The 26,124-nt window shown below is 46.0% G+C and overlaps 1 protein-coding gene across 1 annotated transcript in view; it reads left to right on the top strand.

The window, feature by feature from the left end:
- LOC119188241 (uncharacterized) overlaps positions 1–26,124 on the top strand; it is a 129,230-nt gene that overhangs the window by 36,470 nt on the left and 66,636 nt on the right. The gene's annotated exons all lie outside the window — the stretch shown is intronic.

The raw sequence follows: 26,124 nt of genomic DNA, 5'->3' as shown, positions 1-26,124 counted from the left end.
TGGGCATGGGGGTACAAAAGGTGCAGTTGCCCCACACAAACCGTACCAGCACTTGACCAAGCTACACCAGCACCCCGCCTCCCAGACAAAATCTTGTCGACGGCCATGCACACACGCGCATTCTGAAAGAATGTGCGGGAAAAATATCTAGTGATTACTTCGGGCCACATAAATAATCAAATGTGCCTATAACCGAGACAAGATGTATACTACAACATAGATAAGTTTTGAACAAAATATTACGCAATCTCCCGCTAAAGGGAACAATGCGTTGATGTCAAGCAGCGGGGAGATGGTTCGCTTGTGTGGTAGACGCTGTACTTTATTGAGAGATTGTGCTGGCGCTAACACCGGTACTGGTGGTGGCGTTGACTCTTGCGCTTATCGTGGCATTGCGCAGGAGAGAAATATGGAAAGGCGCAAAGCACCGTCGTTGATGGACCGGTGTTTCCCACTGGAACACGCCAATCGCTGCTAATGGGCAATGAGAGACAGAAGACGCCTGTTAGACACAAATACCTGCAGTCTGCTTTTAGTTAACGCGCGCGCTGTGATTTTTCATTGTTCAACAGCGCACATGAGAAACCTCCCACCGGGAGTGTACTTTGCAAGTCAAGGTCCAGTGCCAGTGTGAATGGCTGTGCAGTGCGAGCTTTTGGTTTTTTCAATCAAGATACTCGTAAGCAGACGCTGCCTGCGTCGGCGTTGCGAAGAGGGGGGGGGGGAGGGAACGCGCATGCGCAGCGGAGTGGTAGACGCCGCAGGACTGAGGTACAAGGGACACAGCCCCCGGCATTAGATGCTTCGCATCTAAAAAAATGGGCGTACATAGATTGTGTCAAGCCTGCCGTATTCGCACTCCGCCGGCACTTGCTAATGTTGGCTAAACGTAAGCTAAAATTGACTATCTTTTATTATAATAGTATATTACCTTACTCATTAGCATCTACGTTCTCTAAGACAGTTTTTTTTTACTTGCGGAATCTGGCCGAAGTTTTTTCTTCTGTATTTTTTTATTCACGATTGTTCCAAACACAAAACTAGGGAGATAAGTACAGCTCCTACGCGGAAGACGTGCCTCTTCGACGAGTAAATACGGCACGGTCACCTAAAAAACGAGCACTGCCATTACGCTGTTACGTATATACATGAGATCAATAAGGATTGGTCGGTCCGAGTCTGGCTCTTTACGGGACTTGATATATATGCAGTCGCCGTGCATTTGTCTTCATTATTTCCTTCTGACACGTCCTGTAGGCGATGTGCATTTATTGCCCGCCGTTTCTCAGGCACCGTTTGTTCTTTCGCGAAAAGGCAAGCACGTCGCGACATAAACTAGCTCTCTCCCCTTTTCCCCCTCAAAAGTGCGGATAGTCTGGACTGTTGGTTGTACGTACTTCAAGAAACATCGCAATAAACAACAAGATAACGAAAGAAGCGCTGCATGTTGTTTCTTTTCTTATTTTTTTTTGCCACTCTTTGAAGCTTTTCCCCTCGTTTATCCCAGCTAAGCAGCGCGGCGAGCTATGGCCAGCACCGCGCGTGACTCTCTTCGCGCCTTACGTCTTGTGCGCGCTGGGGTGCGGAACGACTACGTATCGGACAAAGCAGGCTCGAGCGATCCCAGCAAATAGAAGCAGCCGTGCTTGTTATCGACCACAGGAAAGGCGCGATGAAATGTGGGCCTTCTTTGAGGCGCGTTCCTCGTCATCGATGCGGGAAGTGCGAGTGTCTTGCGCTTTCCTTATTGGGAAGGTAGCCGTGATTCGCCTGAAGTATTGAGTGAAGAATCGGGTGATTGATAAAATTGTAGAGGCGACCCTAATCCTTGACATGGTTTGTCTGGTAGTGGCTTTCTCACATCGGCGTTCGCATGTCCCGGTATATTCCTTAGGTTTTTTTTGAGGAATTCGTATAAACAGAGCGTATGGGCTGGAGTCGACGTTTCGACAAGTGGACTTGTCTTTCTTCAAGGCTACTTCGGACAAGTAGTCATGAAGAAGTCTAGTGAGTAGCCTTGAAGAAGACGAGTCAGTAGCCTTGAAGAAAACAAGTCCACTCGTCGAAACGTCGGCTCTAGCACACGACCCCTAGCTGTTTACAACTTTTTCATCAAGTTTAATCAAAATCATTTATTTCCTGCCAGTTTATTTTTTAAACTGGTAGTAAATTTGTATATTATATTCTGAAAACCGGAAGTGAATGCTCTACAGGAAGTGCCTGGACAATAAAAACAGTGTTACTCTTAACTTAGTTGTGCGAAAAAAAATTGAAAAACAAAAGGCAAAACAAAAACCTGGACACAGCGCACACTAACAACTGAAACTTTATTCAAGAAAACAGACATATATACGCTGTTACGAGAACACGCGCGGTGCAAGAAAATGATTAGATGAGCAGACGGATGTTGCATTAATGATGCGCTTCCAGAAAAGCTACCTCAGCGGAAAGTAACATAGCCGAGGGTTGCGCGACACATGCACCACCAGCTTTGTTGATGAAATACGCCTCTCCAATTTCCCGCGCTTCCTTGTTTCTGAATATAGCTTTACCTACCGTGTCACCAAAAAAAAAAGGGGGGGGGCGCCACCGCACTCTCTACAATGCGATGATAGGTTAGAGCATTGTTGTCTCTTCAGAGAAGCTTTGTGATTTATAATGCTGTTATTGCTACAGCGCCCCGTCTGCCCAAAATAAAACTTCCCACACGACGGTGGAGTGCCGTATACACCAGAGCGACGGCGCAGTTGACCTCTTTGGCCCTGTGTCTGACATGGCAAGTACCCTTGCCATGCCGCTTACCCTCGATCCTCCTCGTAACTGCCGCCCAAACGCTGCGGCTGCCGGCCGAAAAAAAAAAAAAAACATTGCAACCGTGCCTTGCTCTGACTTTCTTTAAACGGTGTGAGACATAGAGTTTTCTAACATACACTAAAGGGAACTGGCGCTAGTGGCTATGGGAGCTGCAACGTACGGCGCTTCAGCGAGCATGGGAATGATGGGTAGTACACACATTTGTCTAATCTTAGTACTTCTGGCCCGTACTTCTGGCCTGCTTCTGGCTCAGTGTGTGTTCGTGTGGCTTGGAGCTGTTTTCTCACGAAAAAAAAAAAATCAGCAAATGTTCAGCGATTGTGCTTCACCACCTTATATTTTTTAAAGCTTACTTTTTCAAATCAGGTCACGAAGTTCAAAAGGGTTGAATCTTTCTTTCAAAACAAAACCGAAACACAACAATAAACGAAGCCGCAAGTACGATTCGCCGCCCACAAGTACGAAGACTAGGAAAATGTGTGTAATACCCATCATTCCCGTGGTCGCTGAACGATCGTAGCGCCAGAGTCCCCTCTAGTTAATTTTAGGAGACTCTATGGTGTGAGGCACCATGTAGGCACCGGATGCTGGCAAACGGCAGTTCCTTCGAGCGCCTACCAAGAACGGAGCCTCTCGCCTGCGCTTCAACATCCCGCAGAACCCTTTCGGCCAGCCTAGCCAAATGGTCAGCAGGAAATCTAGACACCTTGAGCCTGTCAATTTGCTTCCCAAGGCTTTCCCCCGTCCTGTGCGGGCAAGACTTGTTGTGTCACTTGTTAGCTGTGCCACTAATAATATTGTTACGGGAGGGCACACAGAGAAACGAGGTGACATATGAGATAAATTTGCACGACGCCAAGCATAAGCCGAGATGGCAAGCGAGAGCGCGCCCCACATCCCAGAATCACGTCGTCTTTCTCGCTGTCTGTCTTGCTTCTTCAGCGTGATGTAGTCTTGTAACCACCTCTTCTTGTCCACATCATCATCCTTCATCCCCCTTTCCTTTCCCCTTCCCTTATCCCCTGTGTAGAGTAGCAGGCTATAGAGCGAACTAGCTCAGGCCGACCTCTCTGCCTTCTAATAAAATCTCACCCTCTCTCTCTTTCTTTTTAGGTTTTGCATGCCGAAACCATGATATGACTATGAGAGACGCCTCATGTGGAGTTCTCTGGAAATCACTACCACATGGTCGCTTTCACGTGCCGCTAAATCGAGGTAAACGAACCTGTAGCGTTCCGCCTCTATCGAAATTCGGCAGTCGCGGTTGGGATCGAACACGCGACCTTCTAGTCTGCAGCAGAGCACAGTAACCACTGTTTCACCGTGGTCAGTTGTGGCTAATTGTCCAACTTGGTTTTTTTTTCGACGCTTGATTTATTTCGTTTTGTTTGTATGCCGCGGTAATGTAGCGGTCTGAAGTTTTTAAAAGATAGCTTGGAAATTTACTCGGAGGACTGAACTCTTGCTGCTTAAGACGCCACGACACGGTCACAAATTTATATTCGCTGAAAAATTGTGGTTTACAGCGCAAAAAAAATAGAAGTACGAGGTCTATTGTGCCTGTACATATCTCGAAAATTGTCTGTAAAAATATTTCGTTGCAAAATATGCCCTAAGAGTCGCGGGTTGTAGACACCGCCCACCGCCGGCAACCGCCATTTTTCCGTGGCTTGAGTGACGCGACGAGCTTCATGGAAGGGACCTGCCGTCTGTTACCCAAGTTGCTCTCCTTTCTCACATTTTTTCCCATCTTTCAAACACCCGCATCCTTATCCCCAGTGTAGGGTAGCATACCGGTCGCTCCAGACTCGTTAACATCCCTGCCTTTCCTTTCCCTCCTGTTCCTCAGCCGCTGCGATTTGTTCAATTTTCAATGTCAAGCTGAAATGGCTCCATTGATTTTGGGGCTGACCACGAAACAAAATCGTTGACCGGAATACAGGCGCTCGCAAAGCAAGCGGCTTGTTACGTCACGACCCGGTTACAGTCAAGCGCGGTAGTGCGCTAGTGCTGCCAGACTCTCGGGCTTAAACAAAAAATTCTCGCGTTTATAAGATATTCGTTATAAATTCAGTGATTGGTCAAATGTGCTGAAATTTCTCCAGTATGTTTGTGAACATCCGAGAATCAACCCACATAGCGCAGATTATGGGTTAAAATTGGGTGTCATAGACCCTTTGAAGCGAGTTCATTACGCTGTGTATTTTAAGTTTTTTTTATTGCGATAGCAATTTTATGGGCACTCGGCTGGATTTTGCCTTCGGCGTCGCCGTCAATCACCGTATATGTCTTCATATCTATATATATGAAAACGCAAGAAAGAAAAATATTCCAGAAAAAGACTCCGGCGTAAGGAATCGAGCATGGGACCGCTGATTTGTGAGTGCGAGGCGTTAGCAACTGAGCCACGGAGGAGCATCTCTTTCAACATTCAAGCGGCAAGCCTATGTTTCACTTACCGCTCGTGACGAGTATCTTGAGGGGAACTATCGTGTTTTCAGCATTATTAGCAAGATGGCGCAATGAGCGTGCGTCGCCACATTGTCACGACGCGGATGCGCGTGCTCTTATCTTTTTCACGTACTTTGCCCCGTAGAGAGGGGGCAGGGTGGACCTGACGCGCGCGCTTATATCGTGGTGGGGGCAATCGTACGTCTTGGCTGGCCTTGGGCTTTCGCCGGAATGATTTTGTTGTAGTTACCGTGCGCACGAAGGTCACTGCAATCGTTGCACAGTCTCCGTTTGCGAAAAAGGGCGCGCTTTTCAGACACAGCGAAGTAACAACTGAGACGCTTATTCGCGTTAATCTGTACCTGTCAGTATGTTTCGTCCGTCATTTGTGCGTGAGAAACGAGGGGCATGTTTCGATCTGCTAACCATTCGGTGCATGACCCTCCAATTTGTTGCTATGGCTTTCATTGCTTCGCCTTTACGGCAAAGCTGTGACTTTTTTCTTTATGTTAACATTATGACTGTCTGCTTGTTTGATAGTTTATGCCCACCAAGCAAGCTCGTCTTCGTGAAGCGTACACATTCGACCGAGTCACTCTATTACGGCTATAACTGTTCTTTCCCAACATTGTCTTGTAAAGCGTGCTTTCCCACAAAAAGAACGGTACCCAGGCAAAAGCGCCTCTGACGAAGAGGTAAGAACAAATGAAAAGACTCATTTTTATTTTGTGCAGGTGTTGAATGAAACTGAGCTGTCAACAGACTCAGTGGTACACAGTAACCCAAACAGGGTAATTAATTACCGGTAACAACCATTCGGGAAAAATGTACCACTCTTGGCACACAACAATTCGCTACACGGTACGCAGACAAGAACCCGATGCCCAGTCAGAATCGTGTAGTTGACTTCTGTTTAGCTTTCGATTCAAACTTTGAACTTCAAAAACACGTTTCTTCTAAAAAATTAGTTAGGAAAGCGTTTGCAGCTTTGTTTCGGATCTCCTGAAACGTGATTGGGTATCTATCTTAGTCTTCAACCATTTTTGTATGATGTTATTGGCTGCCTTTTTTTTTGGGGGGGGGGGGGGGGGCATCCATTTGTATCGTGCGGTCTCTCTGTTGTTCTCTCTTTCTTTCATTGGAATGCGCTGTGGTGAAACAAGCTTCTTCGTATTAGGGAAAGCTTTTATGTTAAAGCTGGGCTGTATATAATGTCATGTCTTCTGCGGGCAATAATTAAGAACGTGTAGTTTTCCACGTGAGAACAATCAAAGCTATAGAAGCGCTTGCAAATGATGTTTCGCTTGGCAGAGCATCTAGTTGAAGCAGCGCAGTAAAATGAAATGGAACATAGATAAACAGATAATTTCAGAAACAGTACTCAAGCATCATGAACACAAACTAAGAAGCTGTGAGTCTGCGTTTTTTTTTTCGTTCGCTGTGGGAGCCTCTTCAAGTTTAATGAATAACCATGACGACCATACTGACGCAAATGAAATGACGTGAACCGAAATAATAAATGATGTAGACTGACAGCAGGAGAGGATGTAGTGACCGTTAGAAAAAAAAAGAAACAGTTCACGAGGAAAACCGTTTCCGCCAGATTAGTCCACGAAACACTTTGGCGCCAAATTACCATTTTATGGGACTCGGTGCATTGCTGCAACCCGCCGCCTTACCTGAAGACAGGGCGCCAAATGCGAAACCGGGGAGAGGGATAGATGGGGTAAAGGATTTTCCCCAAGAAAAAAGACCACGGCTGCCAGCTCCTTTGACTCTCTTATTTTTTTACTCTGTTTCTTCTTGTCTTGACTGAGTCTGCCGTTTGGTGTGGTGCTTCGACGGTCCTCCTTTGGCGACCAGATTTTGTCTCGCAAATCTTCCCTTTTTATTTCATTTTCCTTCTCTGCTGGATCCTACACTGAGATCCGCGCGGCTAAGAAAGACGGATGCGTTCTAGGCCAACTCTTCTCGCTGCTTCAATGATAGCTTGGTGGGAATTGCACGTACGTAACTCAGCAGTAGGAGGGTGTACCTATATAGATGTATATATATATATATATATATATATATATATATATATATACAAGTGGACGGATGGACACACACACAGGCAGTGCGAGGAGGAAACAAATGAGAAAGGAGTGGACGGAACAGGAAGAGATTTGTAACCTCTAGAAAGAACACGAAGAGCACTATAGTGGCCTATCGTGCAGGTATAGTATCGGTGTACCACCTGCCTGCGATAGCCCAGCGTTCGCTTTAGTTTCTGCGTGTGCTTGCTTGCTTGCTTGAGTGTGTTTGCGTGTGCTCGTGCGCGCGCCTCTCTCTCCCCTCCCTCTCTCTTTGTGTGTGTGTGTGTGCGTGTGTGTGTGTGTGCGTGCGTCCCCCCCCCCCCCCCGCTTGTCGGGTTCGATGCAGGCGCGCTGGAGTGCTATGCGGCGGCTAATGAGCGCTGGCTGTCGGGTGTTCTCGGGCGCCAATGAGAAATGAAAGCCGGCCAGAGCAGCGGCAGGGCCTGGCGTCGCCGTCGGAATGACGTAATTGCATTTCTCCCTCTGGCGCCACAGCAGGACCAAGTAGAGGGGTGTGCGGGGTTACTAGACAGGCGCGTACGTGTGTTGAACTTTCTTTATTATTATTTTTTTTGCACGCGTGACAGTGAGTGGTGTGATTGTTTGTTTGCGTTCTGCTCGGATTATTCTGCGCGGCTCGTACAGCGACCCCGAGGAGGGCACTTTCCTTTTGGTGCCCGGTTGGTCGATTCTCCGCACGAGCGTGGTTCTGCGAGAGTTGCGTGCGACATATCGGCTTCCGCGCGTGGTTTAATCCCGGAGCGTTATCCCCCCCCCCCTCCCTTGTGGTTCTTGCAGCCAGAATGATGGGGGTGTTTCCATTTTGGATGACCACCGTGCCGGCTAGTCACTCGTCCCTAATCGTTATTGGGACGCGTACCTGTACGCTGCTTTAGCTTAAATGTTCGTTAGTGTGCATACTTTGTTTACGGACGGTCGGCTGTTTTATTGGATGACCTAAGAACGGCTGAACGGAAAGAATTGAGCGATGCATGCTTCGACTGTTTGGGGGAGCTTGTTGGTAAAAAGCAGCTCGAAGTTTGGACAGGATACGACGAAATGGGCGAGGCAGGGGCTCCGGCAAGACTGGACTTTGTGATATGTGGTAATAATGTGGTAATAATGTGGTAATATGTGGTAATATGTGTAACGTATTGTAAAGTATGAGGTATGCAATGTATCGTCGTTTGGCGTAAGTTACTACTTGTGTTGTGGAACATAGTGTAATATAGTGTTGTAGAACCGGGTGTGTTGTTGCTTTGCATATTGAAGTTTATTGTAGTGTATAGAGTGAAGCGTGATGTTGTTACATAACGAAGTGTATTGTAGCGTGTAAAACAAAGTGTGTTTTTTGTATGATGTACGTCATTACGCCTGTGGTAGGCGTGACGTGCCCTTCCTGCTTGGACCACTTAGTGTCCGCAGTATGTATTAAATAAATAAATAAATAAATAAATAAATAAATAAATAAATAAATAAATAAATAAATAAATAAATAAATAAATAAATAAATAAATGAGCGCCGGTTCGCGTTCAGGAGTCCGGGGTGTAATTTATAGCGAGAAAGCTTGTTTCGCGTCCCGTTCTTTGCGTCTCACAACTTCGGGCTACTTTCTTCTCTTTGTTTTTTCAATTCACCAGCTACTTTGATAACAATTACCATAACATCCGGTGTTTTATGTCCCAAAACCACGATACGATCACGAGGGACGCCGTAGTGGAGGGCTCCGGACCAGCTGGTGTTCTTTAACGTGCGCTAACGTCGCACAGTACGTGAGCATCTACCGATTTCTCCTCCGCCGGAATCGAACTTGCGACCTTCGGGCCAGCAGCCGAGCACCCTTACTGCTTCACCACCGTGGCGCACCCCAGCTGCATCGCTTTTTCGAGTGGGTAAATTAATATTGTCTTACGCGTCAGGGTAAACCACGGAAGAGAGAAGTTGGCCTAATAGATAAGAACGCGTTTTAGTTAACTGGAGCTAATTTTAAGTCCTCGAAATAGGCGCTCGGACGCGAGTACGTAGGACCCTCTTCGTTTTGCTGCCCATCCTGTCGCATGTCGTTGGAAAAGAGACACTGCCCGAGCAGGTGACGATAATATCGCCCTTCATGCTGTGTTGGGGGCTGGCTGGTCCCGACGAAGCAGAAGAAGAAGACGGCCGACGGATACGAACGCGGCCGGCGGGGACGCCGACCAGCCCGAACACGCGGGTTGGCGCGAAGCGCCGAAGAAAAGAACAACAACCGCACTCCACGGTTACCCAACGCACACTCCTTTTATTTTACAGTCGCCTTGAAATCCTGGATGCCAGAGCGGCGCCCCCTGGCATCCTCACATGTCATTCCGAAACAGAAACCGACAACCCATGCAGAACACAACACTCCACTGAACTGCGAACCTTTGAAGACCGAGGAGGTAACGGAAATGAACGTATCCGAACCGATTTCGAAGTAATAGATTACAGCTTTCTAAACCAAGGTCACCAAAAACGATATAGAGGCGCTGGGCAGTGTTGTCATTAAGGTGGTGGTCCCTCTCCGGCCGCAACCACTCCGCCTTTTACGCATTGTTTGCGGATGCACCGGGCTCGTTGCGCTTCACAAATAAAACTGAATTGGGCTACTTCAGAAAGCTTGTTATCTCCTCTTTTCAATGACATCTGATTTTAATGCCTGGTCGGAAGCGTTACCTAGTAGCAATGGAAATAGTGTGAGCAACAAAAGCATTTTGCGCTGTACAAGCCTTTGTTGTACTGCGAGTACGCCGAAACTTTTCAACGTAACCAAGCGGAATTTAGTGTGCGTTTAGAAGACGTGCCATTCAAGGTTTCTGTGAAGAGACATTGGGCATAAACTAATTAGTCATTTATTTACGTTCCAATGAAAATGGGGAAAAGAATGAAGGTTTGTCTTGGAATATCTTTTTTTTTCCTTTACATAGCAGAACCATAATATTTAGTGGCTATGTAGACTACATTCTACTTATTTTCCATGCGATGTCGTTCAGTGATCTGACGAAAACTTGATGAATTATTATTGCCTCAATGGGGCAGTTTATGGCTGTACATGGTCACGCATTACCGAGGAAGCGACAAAACAATACAAGCTGATACTCTGAACTTTATAATGAAGCATCAGGCCCCATTCTGTGATTCCATGAAGAGAAAATTATTTTATCTTTAATAGGGAACCTACAAGACAGCAGTGAATCTAGCTAATTTTTCTGCTGGCCAATTTCGTAGAAACTCGCTTTTTTTTTTCTTCTTTCAGACGCTAACTACCAACGATCGAGTATTGCGCATTAGTAGATGCATATCGTGTCTTGTATCTATTTGTGCTCACTGGCTTGACCACTCAGTGCTTCAAACAAAATCTTTTCAAAGAATCACGAATGCCGCAGGCATTTTTTTTGTGTGTGGTAGCTTCATCTATGAAATGAAAAATCAAGTTGTTTTATGTGAGTTCAAACGTTCGCCGAAGGTGGCGCAGTTAAACGTAATAAAACGGGTAAAACAGGTATGCATTATTTCTTCAGGCTTCATAGTTTGCCTCACAAGGTAAGTCTAGTTGCAGCGCGTAACAAACACCAACCGTAAAAGGAGGAGGGCTGAGTAATGAATCATTTCCACTCGCACCACGTCAGCAGGTGGGGTGGTGTCATCAAGTGGCAAATGGTTTCGGTACGCCGGAAAATTGTGCGTTCGTCAAGCGCTCGCAGAACCAGCGTTCTCCGCCGCGTCTTTAGTAATGTGCATCTCTTCGTGATTCCGATTTTAGTATATGTATTTTGGAAGTACTACGCTAGAGCACGTTCTATGCCATTGCCCAGCATACCAGTCTGAACGACGTATTATGGAAGCCAAGGTCTGTCAGCTGGATTCATGGCCGCTTACAGAAGAGAAGATCCTGGGACATTGGCCGATGGTTTCCCATACGCGCAAAGCCACGGGAGCTCTCTTGTACTTCTTAAGGACCACCAGACTTCAAGACCGCTTGTGAAAGAACAGTGTGAGACCGCGCTGTGTAGTCTCGAGCTGGACATTCATCCTTCTGATTCTTACTGCTCTTCCTTTCTGTCTCTTTCCTTTCTATTATTCTCCCTTTCCCCAACCCCAAGTGTAAGGTAGCCAACCGAGCCAAGCTTGGTTAAGCTCCCTGCCTTTCCTCTCTATTTATCTCTTTCTCTCTTTTCGTAATTCAGCTGCTCGTGTTTTGCGCGTTCCTTTGAGTTTTTTCATGCCTGTGAGGTTCGAAATTGTGAAAGGAAGGACGCTGACATGCTGTGCGAATTATATGTATGTAGTGCCGCTTCAAAAGAGACACGATGTTTTTTTTTTTTAATGCGAAGCATTTCTTAAAGGGCCCCTCACCAGGTTTGACAATTTTGAGCTGACAAGCGCAATGCGTAGACGAGGCGTTCATGATCACGTCTGCCAAAAATTGCAACGCTATGCGCTGCGGAAATGGGTCAATTTTCAAAATGAACGCTGCTCCCCCTCCCCTCTGCCGGTGCACGCATAGAGAATGAGGGCATGACGTGGGCGTATGAATGGCCCTACGCACACAGCAATGCAATGACGTTGGTCCTCTGCGTAGACGACTCTGCTCTGACGTTGTCAACAGTATACCACGTGACATGGCAACAATTATTTAACACAACATGCGTAGTTTATGTATTTCTTGCTTCAAGAGGTGAATAAAACTTACCATCCCGCAGAAACAGGCAGAACACCACAAAATAACGCTTGTCAACAGAGCAACGCTGCTTGCGTGCTCGGGGGTTGGACTTGTTTGGGCACGTCGTGCGCACGTCACCCCATGGTCGGATGCTGGAAAGGGTGGGGAAGAAATTTGGCTTGCGAGGGCTCCGCCGAGGAGCGGCACGAATTTCGAGCTCGCCTCCTCTCATCCTCGTTTCGCGCTGCTTCGAAAAAACCTGTTTTCTCCACTCGTGATGAACCGATTTGAAAAATTTTTGTGGCAAAATTTTCCTCATTTGACACCCAACAACTTCCGCTGGCTAACTAAAATTCGTTATGGGGCCTGGTGAGTGGCCCTTTAAGGCTGTTTCACATAGAAGTATGCAACTACAAAGAAGGCAGTTTTCGCAAAATTAGCTTGCTGAAAGGAAGTGGTGTACTGAAGTATACACATTTACTACTCATTGTAATCACTAGAATTAATCAAGGAGACTGCTGTCAAAGCGAAGCATTGCAGGTGCCCCTAGCTCGGGCTGCAAGTTTAACTACAACAGTGAACTAAGAAATTTAATCTGATAGTTTGGTCTAGTAGTATCAGAAAACTTCATTGGTGCAGTGTGGTCCAGTGTGAATAGTTTGGCAGTGTAGTGCCTAGTAAGTGAAGTGCATGTCATGCGCCAGAATACTCTAACGACCACTCGGGAGTAGTGGGAACATGTGCATGGTGTGCGAATATGTTTAGGTTGTTACTATTTCTGTGAAAAAAATGCAAGAAAATGTTTTTGGCACATCATAACTGCAAATTAGGACACTTTTTTTCTGAAAACGTTGCAGGGTGCTACAGGATTTACTTAATTGCACGGGTATCATCACACCACTGCACGTACCAAATCACTGATCACAAGGTCCTACTAACTACTCACCTTGTCTGTATCATGTCCTGCATTTCTAATTTAGCATTTTGATGCCACAACCGCACTTTCGCATATCATTATTGTTTCAATGTGTTTCTTACAGTAACACGTAACACAAGTTAATAATGTATGTATGTTGTATGTGTGCCAAGCAACCAAATGTACTCCCAGCATACTGAATCAATGACATGTTTCTTGCAGAACACCACAAAAGTGTGGGTGTGGTAGAAGCTCGCAATGAAAGGTCGTGTAGGATGAACTCATGTGAAAGAATGAACGACAGAAACCAACGTCTATGTTGGCACGGCTCTCGCACTATTTAACCATTTGAATTCTTTGAACATAATATGACTTGAAATGAACGAAGATGTGTGATAGGGTGGGTGTGCAAAAAAGGTGATTTTTTTTTCATTGTAGCAGGACAAAATTTTGCGCACTTTGAGGCACACAAGTATGAATTGGCAAGCATGTATTATTGCTTGGAGCCACTCAAAATTTGCACCAAAAAGCATACTGCTTGATAAATGCGAGTGCTTCTTTTACATATTTTCAGTGATGGTTCGCACATGTATGCCTACTTTTGTGTGAAATGTGGATGAATCGGTGAAATAAATTCGATCTCAACCATTTCCAGGTAATGTGACCGGAAAATGTTTCAGCTGTAATGCTGTTGGAGCGTAGTCACTGGTGCAAGCTGCGAACAGTTTCTGTTATCAAGCATAAAGGCTCGTTTTTGTTACAATTAGCTCTTAAAAAATGTGAACCTTGACGATTTTTTTTTTCAGAACACTATCCGCACCATCTGTGTTAAAATTTCTGCAGGTTAATGCGGAATTCCTTCTAGGTAGTTTGGAGCTAAGCACTGGAACAGTGTTGTTGTTGTAGAACTAAGGTTAAATGATGTAGTCTTTTGTCTGGCACGTGACAGGTTTGGAGAAAGATTTTTTTGTTGTAAAGCAGACACAGGACACTGTTAGCGACCTTCATCAATCGCAAAAATCTTGGCTCCATCCATGGCCAAAAGAAAAGGTACATGGCCCCGCCGTGGTGGTCTAGTGGCTAAGGTACTCGGCTGCTGACCCGCAGGTTGCGGGTTTGAATCCCGGCTGCGGCTGCTGCATTTCCGATGGAGGCGGAAATGTTGTAGGCCCGTGTGCTCAGATTTGGGTGCACGTTAAAGAATCCCAGGTGGTCGAAATTTCCGGAGCCCTCCACTACGGCGTCTCTCATAATCATATGGTGGTTTTGGGACGTTGAACCCCACATATCAATCAATCAATCAATCAATCAATCAATCAATCAATCAATCAATCAATCAATCAAAAGGTACATGCCACGGCAGCGCGTGTTCGTTCACTTTCTGGAGGAATCAAAAACATCTCAAAAGTACTAAAAAGGAAAAAAGAAAGAGGAAAATGTATTAGCCTTATTGTTAACAGGTATGTTGCATAACATCAACTTTGTGTTTCACCACAATATCTTTGGGAAAACCTTTCTGAAAACAGTTACCACATAAGTGGTGTGACCACCTTTGACATTTTATTGAACTTTCAGGTTTTGTGTGGACACTTAGATTGAAAATTTTCGAATTTGACATTTATCTGAAATCGAAATACAAGTGATAAATACAATGTGTTGAATACAAATACAGTAGGAGGTCTCAAAGTCGCAAGACTGCGAATGAGACCTTCTAAAAAATGTTCATAAGAGATGCAATGCAAGTAAATAGTGGTAGGAAGCAAAGATAAGGATATATAAAAGTACAGATGAGTACAAAATAGTGAATATAAGATATACGAAATGTGTAGATAAGCGCAAAGAGACTAATAAAAAAATGCAATAACATTCCTTCAGTATAATATCAAGCATCTGACAGTAAGCAAAGTAAATTGAGATATGTACAATACAGATACGTACAATACGTACAAAAAATGCAGATATGCACAAAAGAACGAAAAAAGTGCAGTAACATACTCTGTGTAATATTGAGCCCTGAATTTAGTCAGTGCGAACGCTAGCGGTTTTACAAACTCTCTGTGTTTTAGACACATTTCTGTCTGGTCCGGACACATCTCAATATTGAAAAGCGTGAGCTCATTGAGTAAATGTGCTATGTGCATATGTGTGGCCTTGTGTTTGCTACAAAATATGCGATGTCAACTTTTGTGCAAGAGGAGTAGCTGGCGTTACACATTGGCACCAACTTCTCCCTATATACATTTATTTTAAAAAATATTCAGAAGTGGTTACTGCTACTACCGCGTGGAAATAACGTTCTACGTTTCACTTTTATTTATGTCATTTCTGAAAAAAAGGTGCACTTCGCTTTTATACCCCCGTATGAAATTTGTTTCTATAACGTACTATGAAAATAAAGGGTGCAGGGTCGCAATGGTACAGATCGAATGTCAAAGCTGATTCTACAAAATGTTGCAATCCGATTACAAGAACTTCCTAAAATATAAAACTAAAGCTGTGATGACCCACTTAACCTTAAGTACTCCTGTAATTTTTAATTATAGGTGGTGGGTGGTTAAGGAAAGTGACAAAACTGAAGTTCTACTGATTGACACAATCGAGTCATTCTCCTGATAATTTATGAAATCGCCAGTGTTTGGATTAACTATTTGAATTAGTAAATCAGGATATTGGCCTCGGCTATACGCCGACACAATGTTCAGCAATTCCTTGCGCACGTGGTTACTGCATGTGTTGTGGTGCCTCTTTCATTCTTGGCTCTTAAGAAAGCAGAAAGTGAGCTGTGTCTGACAGCGGCTGGAATGCAGACAGGGCGCTCCTTACATCTGCTAACTCTTTGTCGACCCCTTCGAGCTCTTTTTCCACCCTTTACCTTTTTGGTTGCTCAGATGTGGCAGGTGTGGGTGTATGTGAAGGTGCAAGCGTGGGTGCAGAAGTGGGTGTTGGTGCAGTTTCAGGAATAGGAGCAGGTGTAGAAGCTGGTGCGGCAGTCAGCATGGTAACAGGCATGGCAGCAGGTTCTCTAAAAAAATTCGTGAAACAAGCCCCGTGAAGGCTGATAGCAGTCATCTTCTGTATACCCAATGAAGTTTTCCTCGCACAACTCCTGTCGTTCTTCTGTATGGAAGCTGTTGTGGGTCCTGCACAGTTAGTAGTTCTTGTTATGAAAAGGTTCCGGCTTCAAACATACACTTTAATAAAGGGATTCTTACTGCCGAGGTTCCAACTTGTCAAACATGAATCGCATATGCTCCATGTAGGGCCATGCTGTTCCTCTAGGTTTGGCAGCAGAGCCATTTTTCCTCTGGTCTTTGTACTCCTTGAATTTTTCGCGGTAGGTGCCCTTGAGGTTCTTCCAGCGATTCTGGAGCTCTTCCATAGTAACTAATAGGTGAAAGCAACAGGAAAAAGTTTGGGCATCGTAAATCTTTACGCTCCAATGGTTATGCTTACATTGTTATAGGAAATAACCTACAGTTCACACAGATTTTTGGCTGCTGGGAACAAGAGCTACTTTCCTTTTTAGCGTTATAAACAATAGGCAAGGAAAGTTTCGTCACTGAAGAATGAAAGCGACCCAACATTACTGCAGCTTGTGCGCTGCGAAAAGGCATCGAGAAAGACACATCGCAAGCATTTCTTTAGATTAACTTTGTCGCAGTTCAGACTTGCGCCACTTTCGCATTCGTTTCATCCCAGATAGCATGGGCTAACGTTACATCACACAAATTAGAGGAACCACTGACGGTGCTGTGTTCCCGGCACCCTCGGGCATACTGAAAATGCCAAGAATTTTATTTCTCAGGGCTTGTCCATTTAGTGAAACAGTGACACAAACAACTATTCGCACAAACGCGGGAATACGGGGCGGACGTGTTTTCACGCAATGTATTTGGTGTATCATACTCGAACCTTTCGGCACACTATAACATTCAATTCAATGTCTGGGGATCAAAATTTAGGGTGCGGTAGGCGACCGTAAAGGAGATAATGGAAGTTCCGAGCGCGCGCGGAAGCACCAAAAAAGTAATAACGAAAAGCCTTGCTAAACTCGAAAACCGTTAACACACTGATGGTGAGTGAAACAGGCAGTTGACTTAGCTAAAGAGTTGGTATTGCGCTATAAAAGATGAAATGATGCCAAAAAGGAACATACCATTGGGTTCGACGATTTGCTGTGCTTCTTGTATCTCCTTCCATATATCCCAATTTCATCCGTCGTTTTTCTGTACTCGTTGAGAGTAATATCCCATAGAACAGGCCGCTTTGCACTCTACACAATTCCTTCTTGTGCTTATGTTCACTCAATTTTCCTTTACAGTAACTAGCAGACATTTCACATGCAAATGTGCATTGATGCTTGTAGCGTGTGCGGGACGAGACGCGAGAAAGGCATGAGTGCAGCCGATGGGGCCGTGCTAGTCTCGCCACTTTATTCGTAGAGCTGAAGTGGAGCAGCGGTGGCTGCCACCATTCGACACGCCATTCGACACGCCAAGCGCTTGCAACTGTTCTGTAGCTCGTGCAGCTCCAGCTAGGCATTATCTGCACGAGAGGTGGGGCGCAGTGGCCAAGAAACGATGATGAATGACGATGATGACGCTACAATTCTAAATAGTACTTTAATATGGCACTACTGTTTTGGATTATTTGTAATAATGTTTAGCAACTGTTTCACCCTTCTCTTTATCAGGCACCAACACCTGCCACTTGGAAAATTGTTGCACAAGCTTTCCAGGCAAAATGCAACTTTCCGAACTGCTATGAAATAGATGGCAAACACATTCAAATATCATCATCATCATCATCATCATCATCATCATCATCATCATCATCATCATCATCACCAGCCTGACTACGTCCACTACAGGACAAAGACCTCTCCCATGTTCCGCCAGTTAACCCGGTCCTGTGCTTGCTGCTGCCAGTTTATACCCGCAAACTTCTTAATCTCATCTGCCCACCTAACCCTCTGTCTCACCCTAGCTCGCTTGCCTTCTCTTGGAATCCAGTTAGTTGCCCTTAATGACCAGCGGTTATCCTGTCTATGCGCTACATGCCCGGCCCATGTCCATTTTCTCTCCTTAATTTCAACTATGATATCCTTAACCCCCGTTTGTTCCCTAATCGACTCTGCTCTCTTCTTGTCTCTTAAGGTTACACCTACCATTTTTCTTTCCATTGCTCGCTGCATCGTCCTCAATTTAAGCTGAACCCTCTTTTTAAGTCTCCAGGTTTCTGCTCCGTAGCTAAGTACCGGCAAGATACAGCTGTTACATACCTTCCTCTTGAGGGATAGTGGCAATCTACCTGTCATAATTTGAGAGTGCTTGCCGAATGTACTCCACCCCATTCTTATTCTTCTAGTTACTTCAATCTCGTGGTTAGGCTCTGCGGTTATTACCTGCCCTAAGTAGACATAGTCTTTTACAACTTCAGGTGCACTATTACCTATCTCGAAGCGCTGCTCCTTTCCGAGGTTGTTGTACATTACTTTCGTTTTCTGCAGATTAATTTTAAGACCCACCTTTCTGCTCTCCTTGTCTAACTCCGTAATCATGAGTTGCAATTCGTCCCCTGAGTTACTCAGCAATTCAATGTCATCGGCGAAGCGCAGGTTACTAAGGTATTCTCCATTAACTCTTATCCCTAACTGTTCCCATTCTAGGCTTCTGAAAACTTCCTGTAAGCACGCGGTAAATAACATTGGGGAGATTGTGTCCCCCTGCCCTACACCCTTCTTGATTGGTATTCTGTTGCTTTCTTTATGAAGCACTATGGTAGCAGTTGATACCCTGTAGATTTCTTCCAGAATGTTTATATATACTTCATCTACGCCCTGATTCCGCAGTGTCTGCATGACGGCTGATATTTCTACTGAATCAAACGCCTTTTCATAATTTATGAAGGCTATGTATAGTGGTTGGTTATATTCTGAGCATTTCTCTATTACCTGATTGATAGTATGAATATGGTCGATTGTTGAATAGCCTGCTCGAAATCCTGCTTGTTCCTTTGGTTGATTGAATTCTAATGTTTTCTTTACTCTGTTAGCAATTACCTTTGTAAATAGCTTGTATACTACAGAGAGTAAGCTGATCGGCCAGTAATTCTTCAAATCATTGTCATCTCCTTTCTTATGTATTAAGATGATGGTATGCGATGTAAGAAGGTATAACATGGAGAGAATCGAACACGCTCTGAAAAACGGAGGAAGCGTCAAAGCAGTGAAGAGGAAACTTGGGATAGGCAAATATCGGATGTATGCACTAAGGGACAAAGAAGGCAAAATAACTACCAATATGGATAGGATAGTTAAAATAGCGGAGGAGTTTTACAGAGATCTGTACAGTAGCCGGGACAACCACGACCTTAATACTATAAGAACTAGCAGTAACCCAGATGACACCCCACTAGTAATAATAGAAGAATTCAGTAAAGCTTTGGAGAGCATGCAAAAAGGCAAAGCTGCAGGTGAGGATCAGGTAACATCAGACCTGCTGAAAGATGGAGGACAGATTGTGTTAGAAAAACTATCCACCCTGTTTACGAGGTGTCTCCTGACGGGAAGAGTACCAGAGTCTTGGAAGAATGCTAACGTTCAAATAAAGGCCCCGCCAAACTCCGACAGCTTGTACTACAACTATAAGGTACCGGTGCTTATTGTTTCCAGTGTGTGATGAGCATTATACATCAAAGCACTTTGGAATTACAGGGAACCTTCTCCATCGTTTTGATGGCCGTTTGTGACAGCGTCCTCAAGTTCGTCGTTGTTGATGTAGGGGCATTTGGTCGGCAGAGCGAAGGGGGAACACTAGGTGTGTCACGATTTGGCAAGTGCCTGGAAGATAGCAAACTTGGCCTCCCTCCACCAGACATTCTGCCAGGCACAATCGCACAGGCACCACATGTGTTTGTTGGTGACGACGACGCTTCTCAGTTGAGGGAGGACTTTCTCAAGCCCTACTCAGGACGCCAACTGAGTAGTGATAAGATAATTTTCAACTACTGGCTCAGTAGGGTAAGGTAATCACCAATATTGTCACCATTACAACAAACAACATAAACGTTGTAATGCAAAGCAAACTTCCTTTTTTTTCTAATCTAGGAGTTGTGCGAAGAACACATTTGGGGTAATGGTGTCACGATTGCGCATTTTCCGCCGTGCCATCAACTTGCTGCCTAACAATGTGGACTACATCGTGATGGCATGCTGTGTGCTCCACGACTTTCTACGAGATTGTCATTTATATTTCCCAGTGCCACGATGACATCATACCCATGGAAGAACATTAAAATTGTGGGTGCTATGGCGCTGCACTTCTCAGCTTGCAGCCACCTGTTGGCCACAACTATACTATAGGTCTGGAGGAGCCACGCGCGATCTATACTGCGACTACTTTGTAAGCAGCGTGCACGGTGCCATCCCGTGGCAATAAAAGCGCGCTGGTGTACAACGGTGACTTCGATGCGGGCTAGTGTGCAAGAATGCGCTCGCTTCTTAGCAACTAACAAACAGACTTACGACGATACTAGCACTCAGAGGATGAGTTCTGTGAACAAGCTTACTGCACTTCAACAGTTCCACTTGTTTCATTTTCGTCTTTCACTTTGTCTTCAACATAATAAGAACACGTACGCTGTTTGCCCGCTTTGCACGCTCAATGTGAAGCAGTGTTTTTGGATATGCTGGGCAATGCCCAGTGTAGCGATCAAGCTATGCCTCGACCCAGCGGGTCATTCGCCACGCCGGACCAGTGCCCAAAAGGATAGTCTCGCCACGGCTGGACGGAGGAAGCAACAGGGGCCGACTACACGAGACGGCGCCCACTGATTGACAGCGGCGCCAACTGTTGCCAAAGAGGGTTATGGAGCCGCCGCTCTATCTCCCGCCTGGGCCACACATCACGTGGGCGCGTTAACCAGCAGACGATGACGGCGCTGGTCAAAGGGCTCTCCCCAGAGGATTTCACGAACCTGGCACCTCTCGAAAGGGCGTGCTAAAATCTTACCGTGGGAACGCAGCGCGAGGCCGGCATCAAAGGGGTCGAGGCGCCCGTGCGTCTTCCGCTCTCCCCCTCCCTGTTCTACGGCAGCGCTGCGACTAGTGGCAAGGGTGTGTGTGTATGTGCAAGCCAGTGCTGTGCCTCTATGAACATACATGACGGGCGGTACTTCACTGAGAGGAACTTCCACATCACCATTGGTCCGCATTGTTTTGTGTAGTGATCCCCAACCTAGGGACCTAGGGAACGGGGGTCAACAGAAAGGGCGTGCAGCGCCTCGCCCAACGTTCTTCTCTTCTCTTCTGTCATCTCGACAACTGATTGTAAAGATGTAAATAAATCCGTTAAGTTTGCTCAAAGCTCTTCCCTAGTCCTTGGCTCGACGGAGCGACGGCGACCGGCCCCGCTACCCGCAGGCAGCGGTCGCCACGACGCGCAACATCAGCTAGATCTACTCAATGTAACGCAAGCAGGTGCAACGGCTTCTGCCTTTCAGGCGCCAGCATGCTGCCCGAGGAAGTGTGCTGGAGCCAACATTGCGACAGGTGCACTTGCCTTCCTCGAAGCTGGAACCCATCTGTGAAGACAAGTCAACTTGTCAAAATGTTGGCTCCAGCACGTAACCCATTTACATATTTTTTTTTAAATCGTAGCCTTCAATTTTCCCCGTCCTGAGGTTTCCCCGTCCTGAGGTTTTCCCCGTCCTGAGAAACCCCTAGGGTTAAACCCCTAGGGGTTTCCTCTAACATCTTACGCACCACGGCAACTGTACAGTTAATACAGTACAAAAACACCATAACATTCACACAAATTATAATATCTATGTCTCTCTATATATAATCGCATACATTTATTCTGCATTGCGCAGGGAAAATAAATCAACGCCGCTTCTCATGTGCTACAAGGCGTACCTAAATCTAGAGCTAACCACCCTGTCCTTCCTCTTTCAATCCTCCTCCTCCTAAATCTAGAGCGCTTCATCACAATGAACGCGGACATTCAGGTAAAGTAGAAGCACCAACGGACAAAAAGTCCTTAAACACGGGTCGCTGCTGTAGGAACCACATTGTCGAACCGTTCCCTCACAGGCGACCCCCAAGTCGACGAGTGTTTTCATTGAAACAAAGGAAAGGAAGCCAGCGGCGTGGAACAAAAGTGAACTGGTCGAAACCTTGGCTCCAGCGTCATGCCGTGTTAAACATATTTTCGCCTATTCACTCAAACAAAGAATGTACACGAGGTTCAAGGTCGCGATACAGACAGCAGCAGTGGTCTCGAACTAAAAAAAAAAAAAAGGTCAGAAATTTGTGGTGGCATACCAAGGTCGCGTCTTCAGGCGTATGCAAATATAACTCGCGACGCTTGTGAGACGCATGCATAAAGAAAAGGTGCCTGTCGTGTGAGCACATACACACAACATATAAATGTACAAGGAAATCTGCGAAACAAAACGTACACACATGCGATTGGCGCCTCCTGGCCATGGGGTGCAATGCATTACCGTGTCGCACTTGCTCAGCTTTACAAAATCTCTTTTCATTCGCAGCGATTTCAACAAACTCGTGAAAATGAATGAACGTAACCTGATGTACGAGCTTTCATTTCCCTTATTCGTCGCATCACTAGTGATCGTACGTACCAGACTCGTCTCCGCACATGCTGACCCACCACAACCAGCACGAAAACGTCCACGCTATTTCGACGGCTTGACCGGCCCGGTCCTATTTCGACGGGTCCCGACCAAAAATCGCTCTCGCCGCTGCGATCAGAGCGAGAAATTTCATCCTTGTTGGAAACTCGCCGCGGGTCGCTGCGGCGGGAGCGAAATGGCCTTTTTTTCGCTGCGAGCGAATTCGCGGACTGAAAATCGCTACTTTTTGTGTCATGTGAAACGGCCTTTAGCCAACTTCGGCAACTTTGAGCGTATCCATCCATCCACCCACCCACCGTCCGTCCATCCATCCATCCATCCGTCCGTCCGTCACGAAAAGAGGGAGCCGCAGTGTTGTCTGGGTAACGCATCGGCGCGAAACGCAGCATGTCGCATTTCGCGCCGGTTGCCGTAGGACCGCGCCGACTCGCGTTTCGCCAACGTAGCGTCGCTGTGCCCAGCGTGCGCGCTTGTCAACGCTACATTGGAGTATATTGGGCCCTTCATGATGCGCTCGCGGCCGTTTTGCTAGCTCCATGTATACCAAATTTGGTGTTACATGACGTCAATAGATGACGAAAGTATACGACTGGTGCAAACATGATAATCCTGACAAGCGCATCATGTAAGAAGATGACAACATACCACGCTCATAGCGTGCTCGCGGCCGTTTCGCTACCTCCACATATACTAAATTTGGTATCACGTGACGTGAATAGATGGCGAAGGTAAACGACACATCCAAACATAACAATCATGACACGGAAGTCATGTACGGCATCGTTTACCTCCACCTTGTAACGTTGTGCTGATTTTAAAGTGACATATCAACATTTCTCATTCGTGCTTCGCATATCAGCGATTCCTACTGTACGTGGGATCCGCCTTTTTTTTTCTTTCTTGCCTTGCATATGAAGACTGTGCTGATTTCACATACTCGACAAAATACAAAAGTACCACGAAATACAATGAAGAACCGTCAGCTCTGAGCAGACTATTGGCCAATACTTTGGCATTCGTACCAATAGTTCGATGCTCACAGTCCACTCTGGTACATCCTCTTGTCCCTTCACCACTTCAAGAAACTGGCACACTGATTCGCAGAAATATTGTCACACAAATCGCTCTTCTACATCCGCATTTTCGGTGGACTTTCTCAAATCTTGTAATTGCCGAGAATTTCAGGGTAAGCCTGTATGGTCAACGATGAATAGCCTGACTTCGACGCCCATGAGAATGGTCACACGAAAAAAAAAAAAAAAATAGAGCTGATACAGATACTGTCACTGACGAACATTTTCGATGCGAAGCATTTCTTTGCATACTGCAATCACTTTGAGCATCTATCTATCTATCTATCTATCTATCTATCTATCTATCTATCTATCTATCTATCTATCTATCTATCTATCTATCCAATTCAATTCTTTATTTGCAAACTGTGAAACATACAGAAACATCACGACTGGTTGGACCCATAGCCGAAGGCTAGTTGGGGGTCCAAAAAAATAAATAACTAATGGTTCCATGTACAAAAAAGATATATCACACGCATACAGATAGTTATCGCGCATCGTTAATTTGCACGAATGAAACAAAGGGAGAGCGAAAGTGTCGGTAAATGCACGATTGTTTTTAACAGTTCTAACTTACGAAAATACAGATAAACAAAGCAGATTGTTGCATTATTATAAAGGTTAAAACGCCGCCCCATCGCAAAACGCCGCCCCATCGCACTTCCGTCTGCCGACGGAAGTGCGATGGGGCGGCGTTTTGGCGTGGACGGGGAGGAGCGTTGTGGCGCAGTGCAGCGGCGTAGCTCATAGCTTCCGGCTCGGGCAGCGGTGCGTGGGGAATTTGAAGCGATTGCCGAACTTCTTCTCGCACAATGTCGGCAATTGAATCCACTTGAGGCTGGGCCGAAGGCAACAGCTTGCGCAGCTCTTCCCGCACGATCGCTCGGATCGTTTCACGCAGGTCTCCGGAGTTACTGGCTTGAGCAGCAGCGCAGTCTGCAGTCAGGCGACGATTATACTGTCTGGTGCGCATGTCCAGGGTCTTTTCGATAGTGGTCGCTTCGGATACAAATTCTTGGACGGTTTTCGGTGGGTTTCTCATCAGTCCCGCGAAGAGCTCCTGTTTGACCCCTCGCATGAGGAAACGAACTTTTTTCTCCTCAGGCATGTCTGGATCAGCGTGACGGAATAGTCGGGTCATTTCTTCTATGAAAATGGCGACATTTTCATTTGGTAGCTGAACCCGGGTCTCTAATAAAGCAGCGGCCCTCTCTTTGCGAGCGACGCTCGCGAACGTTTGCAGGAATGCGCCGCAGAAAACATCCCACGTTCGGAGCGCGGACTCCCGATTTTCGAGCCAGGTCCTTGCGGTGTCTTCCAAATAGAAGAACACACGACGCAGCTTTTCGTCATGGTCCCAGTGGTTGAGGGCGGCCACACGGTCGTATGTTTCTAGCCAGGACTCCGGGTCTTTGAACGATGACCCATGGAAAATTGGTGGTTCCCTGGGTTGATGCATGACCATCGTGGGCTGGGACGCTGCGGTTGTCATTGTCGCTGCAGTCGCGGTCATGGCCTTGGTCTTCCGCGCCTTGTCTTGTCGAAGCCCGTACTCCGGTGGTAGCCCTTGCTGTCGGCGGCTTGTTCGCTGCTCCTGGTTGGCGTCGGTGTCTTCTCCGCGACGTGGGCTGGGTTCACGGCTTGACGGGGGCGTCCGGTACATGAACGAAGCAGCACCTCCACCAGATGTCACGGCGTCGTGACGTGGCCGAAGACAGGAGACTTCGTGTTAGGACTTAACTGTTTATTTGGGCGAACCTGTGCCCGGTAAACGGAAAGTCCAATTACAGCAGCAGTCTCGAACAGGCAGCAGTCTCGGACTTATAGCGGCGAACGGAGCGTCGGCCTTCGATCAACAACTACTGACAAGCGGCGAAGCGCGTCGGCATTTATACTCTTGCCGTCGAATGTTCTAGCGTTATCGCTGGCGGTGGCGTAGGTTCCAGAACAATCTGTACCGTTCGCACAGTGGGCGTGATCTTATCGAAATGATCTACTACAGTCCGGAACCTTCTCGAAAACTGCAGGCGCGGTTTGCGCTGAGAATCGTGTGGTGTTTTGGGACGATAACAAAAACTTGGGAAATGGAACGTGGCAATATGCATGACTAATACCGAAAACAAAAACCTAATCATTGGGAGACAATGGTATTTTTTAACGATTTCACAAGTTTCTGGCAGACACACATGCATACATACACACACACACACAAATGGCATCATAATTGTTTTCATTGATAAACATTGTTCTGTGTAAGTAAGTATTTCTTGAGAACTGATGAAAAATTATTCGACTGTTTTATTTCTGCTGGTAGTTTATTCCAAATTTTTGGCCCTGAAAACTGCAGAAAACGTTGTCCGTAAGTATTCTTCGTTGGAGGAAGATTGAAATTTCCATGTTTGATTTCTGGTTAAACGAGAGGATGTGCAAAATAAAGAAATATGAAAAGGCAGGTT

The sequence above is a fragment of the Rhipicephalus microplus genome, chromosome 1, assembly GCF_043290135.1.
Source record: "Rhipicephalus microplus isolate Deutch F79 chromosome 1, USDA_Rmic, whole genome shotgun sequence".
NCBI classification, from domain to species: domain Eukaryota; kingdom Metazoa; phylum Arthropoda; class Arachnida; order Ixodida; family Ixodidae; genus Rhipicephalus; species Rhipicephalus microplus.
The sequence above is the reverse complement of the archived record's forward strand: the minus strand, read 5'-3'. Positions and strand labels throughout refer to the sequence as shown.